At 37.3% G+C, this 7,886-nt stretch overlaps 1 long non-coding RNA gene across 1 annotated transcript; it reads left to right on the forward strand.

The window, feature by feature from the left end:
* Positions 1 to 210: 210 nt before the first annotated feature.
* LOC120091717 lies at positions 211 to 2,473 on the forward strand. Its single transcript, XR_005485819.1, has 3 exons — positions 211 to 357; positions 459 to 724; positions 2,271 to 2,473. It is a non-coding gene; the product is annotated as an uncharacterized LOC120091717 (long non-coding RNA).
* Positions 2,474 to 7,886: the final 5,413 nt, after the last annotated feature.

Raw genomic sequence — 7,886 nt, forward strand, 5'->3', positions numbered from 1 at the left:
CTTACCATTCATTTGAAAATCAACGTAGTAATCAAATTTTAAAATATTTTCCTCATTTGTACTATTTAAAAAAAAATTATGAAAAGTTAAAAAATCTAAAATTTAAATATCAAGTAATTAAAAAAAATCTAAAATTTAAATACTAAGAATCAATTATCAAATTTAAAGACAATTTTTTCTCCATCTGTATTTATTAAAATAAGAAATTATATGACAGCCGATTTCCCAAAGAAGAAAACCCTAAACGTGCGCAGCCATCTCTTCTCCACAGCAGTCCTCAGATCCTCTCCACTCTCCTCACACATCCATTTTATCCTCAGCTTCTTTAATCCTGCAAGTCAGCAACTCGCAACAAAGGTAAAAATCATTCGCACATTTTTTCTTAACCTTTTGTTTGCAAATCCATTTCAAACTTTTCATTAATCTCATGAATGTTATGTTTCTAATTTCGAAAACAGTTTGAAACTTGTTTGGATCGATTTTTTGTTGCTCTACCTATCCTGAATGCAAAGCCTAAAATGGAGGACGATGGGAAGAATTTGGTGGCGAGAAGTGGAATATAAAATTTTGGTGGCTAGAATTTTAGTGGGTTGCAATTTTGTAAATTGGGTTTTCCATTTCTCCAGACATTGGAACATATTGTACAGAAAATCGTGGTTATGTCTTAAACACAACAGATTGACCAAAGCATGTTGTTCGGAAGAGATATCTTAACGCTAACAAAGTTGGTAGATCTAAATTTAAATAGTAGAACTGTTTTGAATTCTTAAATTTTGTACTTAGAAGTTTATATGGGATCGATTTAGACTTGAGTCTTATGAAGATTTCTTGATGTGAGAAATATTTTTGTAATCAACAGGTACATGTTTCAAATGTTAAATTTACCTGTAGATCGAGATTTTTAATTAAGTTTTAAAATCTTTTTTCGTAGTTCTTGAATTTGTTTAAGTTTTAAAATTCTTGTTAAGGTGAGGGTCATCTTCTTTGAACATAAAGAATGTTTTGTACCATATATTTTGAGTGTACGTTTTGATTTATGTGACATAGATAAGACTTTTGTTGGGTTGTTAATAGATGTAAAATATAATGACATTAATATTTTGAGAAGCATGATGCATTGTTAAGTGTATTATTGAAAAACATGTTGAATTGTTTTTTGATCAAGTCTTAAATTTATTGTATTAAGAATTTAATAATTTTTTGGCTTTTAAATTAAATTTGATTGTAGTTTGAGATTTCTAATTATGTCTTAAACTTTTTGTTTATACTTCAAGATTGTTTCAAAGTGTTCGAACTAAGTTTTAAGAATCTTGTTAAGAGAAGGACATTTCCTTTGTGTATGATGGATTTTTTTACTATATATTATATATTATTATGTTTTAATACGGCATAAATATTGGACGAGACTTATATTTATATTTTTGTAGCTATTCTCTAAAATCTATGAGAGAAGTTTTGAATTGTGAGTATTTTTTTTGGAGGTATGTTTACTCTTTATCTATTATGTTTATATCTTGAGAGAAATATTTATGGAAGAGAAGTAAGTTTAAAAAAAGAAGTTTTGAAGTGAGTATTTCTTTAGACATAGTTTTGAAGTGAGTATTTCTTTTGATGTCTAAGAGGTATATTGCATTTCTTGATGTGATAAATATTTTTTTCATTCAAGAGGTATATGTTTCACTTGTTTATCTCCTCCTAAAAATAAATAAATCAATAAATCAATAAGAATTTTTAATTTTTGATACAAGATTTATTTCATTTGACTCTATTTTTTCCAATAAACCCATGCGTTGGAATTCCTACTTTGTGGAAGTAAGTTTTAACATCAATATTTTGAGCAAGATTGATGTTTATTGTTTGTTATATTGTTTATTTGTATTTTTTTTACTTCTAATTAAGTTTGATTGTAGATCAAGATTTCTAATTAAATCTTAAACTCTTTGTTTGTAGTTTCAAATTGTTTCATTGTTGTTCGACATGAGTTCTATGACTCTTTTCAAAGTTAGAACATCTCTTTTGAGCATGAAAAATGTTTTGTATTGGATATTTGAGTGTTATATTTTGACTATGTGACATGAGATTTTTGTTTAGTTGTTAGTAGAAGGAAAAATGTAAGAACATCAATATTTTGAACATTACACATTTTTTTTATGTTTAATAAGTTGAGAAGATTGCGAACATTAAAAATGTATCACTTTTGAGTTTTGTTATAATTGTTGACATTGATGTACTTAGTTGAATTCTAAAATGAATGTTATTTTTTTTACTAGGGATTGGACAAACACGTTGGAACGAGGAAACCACCAAACAGGTTATTTATATGTGTGTGTTTTTTTTTTTTTGTTGGGATGGTGCTAACACTTAGTTGTATTTAATTTTTTTTGTAAATAACTTAATCAAAGTTTATTTACTAGTTTTGTTGTAAATAATTGTAATTACTAAATTTATAAATAACTTAACCAAAGTTCCGTTATTGGTTTCGTTGTATATAGTTCCATTGTATTAACGTTACAAATTACTTTTATATATAAAAGTTCATATTTATGTTCACGTACATTTTTTTTTTTAAGAATAGGTGATATTATTATACAATAACAAGGGGGATCCCACAACTCGGGATCAAGGCATCAAAGCAACAAAGCACATGCAAAAACAGGGCAAGAAAACCAAAACAAAGCCAACAGGATAAGATCAGAACAAAACCAACATAAAAACGCAAACTCGCAAACCACTAGGAAGAAAGGTAGAGAAAAGAATCCAAAACCCCACAAATAAGGGACTACAGCAAAACAGAGAACAACATGAAGTTCAAAAGGAAAAAATCCGTACATACACTAGATAAGACCAAGAAGATCAACCCGCTAGGAAGTAGCACGAGCACGAACTGTAGAGACCATAAGGTGAAACTAAGTGTAGAAACTGACCGTTGGTCGACCTCATGCAATTGCCGATTACGCTAGTATATGAACGCACACCAGAAAACATGGAACAACTTACTATGCACCCCCTTACCTGACCCCACTCGGCACAACCAATTCAACTCTACATCCCAACCAGCCACCCGATGCGTCGAACCCAGCTGACGCAACACACTAGACCACACCTCTTACCCAAACTCACACTGAAAAAATAAATGATCCTGCGACTCCACTTCCCCCACACAGAAGACACCCCCCTCTGACAACACACCCCAATCCTCAACAAACCTCGCGTACCCAACCTGTCCCTCACTACTAACCACGCATAGAAGGAGTGACGCGGGATACCACCCTTCGCCCATAAAATACCAGCCCAAGACACCCTAGGATGACGAGGACGTATACTCTTCCAAGCACTAGCGATAGAAAACCGACCACTAGCATCTGACACCCAAACCCAATATTCCTCTCCCCTCACCCTAGGCCCTACTGCCTGGATAATACCCCAGATCTTAAGCAGCTCTCAAGACACTGTAGACTACCTCTAACCTCCCTCACCATCCATGAACTCTGACAACCGCGCTTCTAAACTACTCTTTGCATCATGAACCACCGTAGACCCGTATGAATCCAAAATCGCGCCCCCCGGCAGCCACCCATGCCACCCATAGTGACCCTGATTTAATTAAGAGAAGCCAAAGCAGCTTCATAATAGCAGCCTGGTTCCAAGAGGCCACATGCTTCACACCCAAACCCCCCTCTCCTAACGGCAAGCACATCTCATACCATGCCACCGGTGCACCACCCCGACTCACCATACTACCCTTCCATAAAATGATCAACCTCATGAGTTACACATGCAGGCAACACGAAGATATTACACCAAAAAACCTGAAAGGACTGTAAAATAGACCTAACAAGCTGCAATCTCCCAGCAAAGGAGAGGGACTTCGCTGCCCAACTTCTAATACGAGTTGTAATCCTCTATATCAAAGGCGCACAATCCACAACCCTCAATCGACCTGCCAATAAAGGTAAACCCAGATACCTAACAGGCAACGAACCAAGAGAGACACCCATATATGTAGCTAGTTCTTCCGCCTCCTTGGACTCCACACCCGCAAAAAACATAGAACTCTTTCTAACATTTGCAACTAATCCAGATAGATCTGCAAACTCTGTCAATACCTGCCTCACAAACTCCAAAGAATCTCTCTCAGCTACACAGAAAATCATCAAATCGTCTGCAAAAACCAAATGAGTTAGGCCCAAACACTCACACCGATCATGGAACCTAAACCATACAGGATGTTTATTCAACAACCTAGACAAAACCTCCATCAACATCACAAACAAAAAAGGAGACAACGGATCCCCCTACCTCAACCCCTTCCTACCAGGAAAAAACTCTTCAAGGGAACCATTAATCATCACAAAGAACTTAGGTGAAGTAACACAAGCCCTCACCCAACTAACAAACTGAAGGGGCATACCTATAGCCAACAACACACCAAACAGAAAATCCCAATTCACCAAATCGTATGCTTTCTGAAGGTCTACCTTTAACACACAACGCGACTTCCATCTGCCCTTCTTATAGCTCCCCTCGAGCTCCTGACACAATAAAATGTTATCGAAAATCGACCTACCCGGAACAAACGCAGACTGATTACCACTGATGAAATCAGGCAACCACAACCGCAATCTCTCAGCTATGATCCTCGAGATACACTTATACACAACATTGCAACATGAAATAGGACGAAACTCCTCCATACGTTCAGCTCCTCCCGTCTTAGGGATGAGAGTAATAGCAGAAGAATTAACTCCACCAGGCAGGTAACATGTCTAAAAAAAATTCAGCATAGCGTCATAGAAATCATCCCCAACCACACTCCAAGTAGCTCTGTAAAAATCCACCGAAAACCCATCAGGCCCAGGAGCCTTCCCAGACTTCATCGAAAATAAAGTCTTCTGAATCTTTTCCTGACTCACTAGCTGACCAAGAGCCTCCACCCCTTCCTTGGGCCAGCTGAACTGCATAATATCCTCAATTCGGGCAGTAAGATCCCTATAACCCACATGCTGAGCCCCTAAGCAACCTTGAAAGAATTCTATAGCCACTGCCAGCCTATCATGCACCGTCTGACGAGTCCCTCCTGCATCCACGACCGTAAATAAACCACTGCAGTTGCGATGAGAACGAACACAACGATGAAAAAAAGCCGCTTCACTGCCTTCAAATTTCGCACAAAACTATGTGTTCGATATCACCTAACTTCAGCCACTGACCTGGCTTTCTGTCGGAGCGACGCTCCTCCAATCTCGCCACGGACCAAAACACCTCAGTGGCCCGAGCCGCCTCCGTTACACATCGACTCTGCATTAGGATTCCTCTTTTACCGCAGCCTGAGCAACTCCATAACTGCCTAGCCACTCGCACTCTTCATAGCTAACACAGAGATACGCTCACAACAATGTACGAAAAACCCGCTTCACTCTGCCTCAAATTTCGCACAAAACTAATCATTGAGGAGACACATCCTCAGACTTCTCCACACTGACCTGATAGTATTAAGAAACCCTCTGCTCCGCCAATGAGAAAAATATACAAAATGTAGGAGACGGCCTACTCCTTGTCTCCCCTGTATAGAACCAAAGAGGGCTATGATATAGAATCCCCACTGACAACCCTAATCTCCGAATACGAAAAGCTACTTCCACGCCTCATTGGACAAGCATCGATCAAACGACGCAACCGATACACATTCCTTGAAGTTTTTAGTCAGGTAAACCAGTTACCTATCACACCCAACTCACACCAGATCGCCTTAATAACACCTCATCAACTCCATACTCCTTCAAGCTAGGGCAATACCAAATCCTCCGAACTACTACGAATAGCATTAAAATTCCCCCAAAAACACTCAGGAAGCTGCCATGACAGGCAACACACATCAAATCACTGAGACTACATGTTCTTCTTCTCGCTTTACGTGATTAGACGAGCATACATAAACACCAATACGTCCCTAAACACCTAGATACAAATCATCACCAAGGTTCCAGAAATGAATTGATCCATACTGACATCAATGGAAAAATCATAAACATTCTTCCGCCACATCACCACAAATTCTTCCCAACTCCCTGCACATATAGCTACACACAAATCTCCAGGCATCGCTAACACCTGCCATCACCATACAAAAATTCTCACGACTGATCATCGTCTCAAGAAACAACAGAAAGTAACCGAGGAGAAAGCCAGAAAGTCTGCCACCAACCCTACATTTAATAGGGTCATTCAACCTCCTAACATTCCAGGAAACACCAAATCATGATCTTCAAAAGATGTTTCACAGCTTACCACTTACTCAATAGGCCCTTTGCCCAAATTTCCCGGAACATCCCATCCATAACAAAACAGACGGATCAGGATGCCTTGCTGCACTAATGCCAATGCCAACGAGTCCTTCCCCCTTATCATAACAAAACATCAAAATGATTCACGATTCATGCCAACATGCTTTTCTACTAAACCACGTAATTCTAGCACGGACTCATAAACTACTCACTGCTTCTTCAAGGGTGCCTTACCGGTGACCCACTATGCCCTACAACCTCCTCTCTATCACGCACTACGCCAGACTACTAACGCATAGTAACACTCTTCACCTTCTCACTTGTTCCTTAATCTCATCCATTAGGCTAGCCTCCCTCCTGCACCATATTCAATTCTTTACCCTTCCTCACACTTCTCTTCTTTTCCCATTCTCTTAAACCACCCACTCATTTGGACTTGCCATAATACAACAACTCCATGACAACCTATTCAGCACTAGTTATTTCATAGCCATAGTATGCCCAGAAAACCAAACAGAACTCTACGGGTTCCATCATACACTACGGAATAAAAAATCCTAAATATTAATAGTGACTTAAGTGGATTTAACGAATCACTATCCCGACCTAACAAACCCTCGCATATGATAAACCTTGCCTCTCTCTTGTTGCAAACATCAAAAAGAGGTTTACCTAACGACTACTATTAACTTAACCTTAAAGCCCTCTATCCGTCCACAACTTCCCAGGGGAAACATGGTCTCCGAGTTATACTCCAGATAGGGAACAAAATAAAAAAACAAAGGTTCTCATGAAACGAATACCTTAGAAAACCACTGTAAAAACAGATGATATTCTAAAATGTATATACACAGGGTATGAATATGAATAGTCTAAATCCATCATATAAGCCATTTTTTGTAATCATTTCCATAAATATCACTGAGACTGTAGTTATATGACATGAAATACTTGTCATCAATTAGCAATAATTCAATGACTTTTGGGAACAATGTCAACTAACGGTTTATTGACATCTTGTAAATGTTCAATCATTAATGTGTTTTTGTGATAGTTCTTCATATATTTAAGGTAACATGATTAATTAGAACAGAAACAAAGTTCACTTTGACGAACTTTTATTGAGATAAGAATTTGTCATAGAAAATGTTTACATGATATCGGTAATTTAATGTTACTGAAGCTTATTGTGTTGTAATTGGAATTTGATTAAGTTCATTGAAAACAACCAATTATGACACATTTTTCTTACTCATTTCTATACACACTTTTCTTGTTGGTAGGATTAGATTGAAAAAAGAGTCTCATTAAAGTGGTAAATTGATAATAAAAAGGTTATGTAAACCCATTTTGTTGTAGTGAGAGTTTTTGATAGCATGCGCCATCACTTTGCAAAGATGTGGGGTGTGGCACATCACATGTTCCAGACAATTTCTTGTAAAAACAGTTAAAAAACAATGGGTTACCTATATGGTTGTAAGAGGACCTAATACATGATAATTTATCAAAATCCAACCAACTAAACAATGGTAAATAACATGTAAATAAAAACTTTCACTAAAGAAAACATCAAAAGATCATATCGTCTAAATCATGCAATTG

This window comes from Benincasa hispida, chromosome 11, assembly GCF_009727055.1.
Source record: "Benincasa hispida cultivar B227 chromosome 11, ASM972705v1, whole genome shotgun sequence".
Classification (NCBI taxonomy): domain Eukaryota; kingdom Viridiplantae; phylum Streptophyta; class Magnoliopsida; order Cucurbitales; family Cucurbitaceae; genus Benincasa; species Benincasa hispida.